The sequence below is a fragment of the Nymphaea colorata genome, chromosome 11 (assembly GCF_008831285.2).
Source record: "Nymphaea colorata isolate Beijing-Zhang1983 chromosome 11, ASM883128v2, whole genome shotgun sequence".
In the NCBI taxonomy this organism is placed as follows: Eukaryota; Viridiplantae; Streptophyta; class Magnoliopsida; order Nymphaeales; family Nymphaeaceae; genus Nymphaea; species Nymphaea colorata.
Window position 1 is genome coordinate 8,729,442 of NC_045148.1, and position 2,974 is coordinate 8,732,415.

The following is a 2,974-nucleotide window of genomic DNA, read 5'->3' on the forward strand; positions in this document are numbered from 1 at the left end:
TTTTTTTTGAAAAAACGTGAAAAATGAAAAAACACGTTTTTAACGTTTTTTTCACTTTTTTCATTTTTTAAATGTCAAATAGTTTTTTTTCTTTTTTATTTGTTACCAATCTATTTATTTTTTGATGTTTGTGTTATTATTTTCTTATTTATTTTATTTTTTATTTTTAGTTTTTAATTTTTTTTTTTAAATATCATTTTTTCTGGTATTTTTCAAGTCTATCGTATTATACCCGAGAAAAGCCTCACAATTTAAAACTCCGAGACGTTATCTATGACTATGAGTTGGAGTATAGTAGAGCGCGTTATTCGAAAGGAGACTTGTATTCTAAGAAGATGGGAGTTTCGACTTACCTGTTGGGTGATAGGATGAAATACTCTTCTTTCTGGCTTAACATTGAAAATGTTAAAGACCTTACTAAACTGAACAAACCCAAGTTAATGGAGGACAAGAGCTTGATAAATAGAGGTGCATCTTCTGACATGGATCAGTTCAGTAAACAGAAAAAAGTAGCAATGTTGGTTTAGCAGAAAAGTAACAATATCCACATCCAAAAGCAACATGCCTCGGATCTGAGCCTAAGACCGAATCCAATGCGCTTCCTCCAAACACCTTTAACCCATGTTTCCAGGATCAATTTAGCCTCTAAGCTTCCATACTTAATTCCTCCTTTTCTCTTCTTTTCAACCATGGAGAGCAAAACCCGCATTCACCAGTCCCTTTTCAACAGAAACTTAAAAGGGAAACACCGTGATGTCATCTGCAGCCGTTGGATCGAGAAAAGGGACGGTGGTCGGACCAGGTCCCCGGCCCTTGCACAGTTGCACCCACCTCTCCCGGAAACTTCCCATACCTCTCTTTTTACCAAAACGAGATCAGAAACTCCCCAGTTGGGCTGAGCACCCGTTGCACCCTTGCCTTGTAAAAACTGCCCCTCCCTCCCTTCACATCCCGGCAACTTCCTCGAAACAGGAGCACTAGTCTTTCGATCCCCTGCTCTGACGGCGGCCTACCAGCTTTGCTTCTCCTATTTAACGGCCCCCTCACCTCCCTCCGCCACCACCATCTTCTTCCATTCCTCTGATTAATCAGCATTCTCTCTTGTTCATCGATTCCTTCTTTCCTTTCGTTTTTTTGCTTTCAGGAACAGAAAAGAAGGAGAAGTGGTTGGTTGGTCTTTGTTTTCTTCTTCTTCTACTGCTTCCTTCCTTTTTTTGTTGGCAGCAAGATGGCGAGGTTTGAGGACTTCTTGCCTCAAATGGCGGAGAAGCTGGGGGGGAGGGCCTCATGGAGGAGCTCTGCAGCGGTTTCAGGCTGCTCATGGATCCGAGGAGGGAGCTGATCACCTGCGAGAGCCTGAAGAGGAACGCTGCGGCGCTGGGGCTGAAGGGGATAAGCGACGAGGAGGCGGTGGGGATGGTGAGGGAGGGAGACTTGGACGGCGATGGCGCGCTTAACCAGATGGAGTTCTGCGTCCTCATGGTCAGGCTGAGCCCCGAGTTGATGGAGCGGTCGTGGAGCTTGCTGGCTCAGGCTCTCATGGGCTGCGACCATGACTGACTATTTTTAGACATACAACGCTTTCTGGCTTCTGTGGCTCTTCGTGTCTCATGTCATGTTGTAATTCTGCAAGGAAACTAGAAGCTTTACTTGCTTTTTCTTCGCTAATTGGAATGCGCAAAGATAGTTAACATAAGTAATAAACTTTGTGTCGTATATAATATGCTCTTCACATCCCAATTTTTTTTAACTTTTTATGACAAAGAAAGCAGTCTTTGGGTGAGATAGAAATAGACCTAGCGGAGATAACGCGTCTTATATAATGGGATTCAAGAACCATAGTAAGTGCTAAAAGTTGGCTTATTTTTGAGATCAAACTTTGTTTTTTGGTTAAAATTTTATGCTACAATTGTAATCTACATTTGCTTTTGAGTTTATATTATGTAAGTAGTACAAAATTTTTGTGTGTAAGTATGGTTAATGATGAAAATACCATTGATAAATAAAAAAAGAAAACCTTTTTGTAAGGACAAAATAAATCTCAAAAAAATAAAAAAACTGAACATCTTTTATTTTCTTTTGGTGTATGTGGGTCGAGGGCAACTCACTCTCCAAGTGAAGACCTCAATCCAGCATTGTTTTTTCCAGAGCAGTTTATACGTTCAGGTCTCGAACACAGACGTAAACCTTCAGGGCTTAAACCAAAGAAAATGCCCTTGTGCATATGAAAAGAGAAAGAACTTCTTATAGGGATCAAAATGGAAGTGAAAAAAAGGCTTTTAAAATGACAGAGATATCTTTTACAGAGCCTGGGGTCGAACATGTGGATAGGTGTTCTGGGCTGGAGTAGAACCGACTCAACGGCGAAAGCGGCAGCCTTATTGATGCAGCAGACAAGATCAAGGCGTCTCAAATTTTTCGTTTTAATGCAATAAAGTCTAGTACGCAAAGTACTGGGCCTTGAGACTTGACATAAAGTTTTAATTTTTAGTATTTTTTTCACAAACACTTCCTTTGTGGTATAAGGTTTATCGGCAGAATGGTAACTAAAAAAGAATAGGGCTCTTGATTGACTCTGGTGAAAGCACATAGAAGTGCTAACTGGGAAAGAGGTTTGTGCTCTGATAAACACTTCCCTACTTTCTTCCTTGCTCCTCTCTTTGTTCATCCTCAGCAATCAGCCAATCCTCCCTCCCTTTCTAATAGTCAATGGATCTGATTTGAATGTATCATTTACCATACCTAATTAATTGGATGTTTATAAATTCAAATTCCAATGCAAACGAAGAAATATATATATTTTATACCTGAATCCAATTTTTTAATTCTCAATCTGAATCGAACTTTTATTTTCACATTGAATCCGTACTGTACTATGTTATGTTAAGGACTGATTTTTAGAATATATATATATATATATATATATATATATATATATATATATAAAACGAAAACTGAAAGGTTTGAACAACCA

The 2,974-nt window shown here is 39.3% G+C and overlaps 1 pseudogene; it reads left to right on the forward strand.

The window, feature by feature from the left end:
* Positions 1-875: 875 nt before the first annotated feature.
* Positions 876-1,721, forward strand: LOC116264629 (calcium-binding protein KIC-like; annotated as a pseudogene).
* The last annotated feature ends 1,253 nt before the right edge of the window (positions 1,722-2,974 follow it).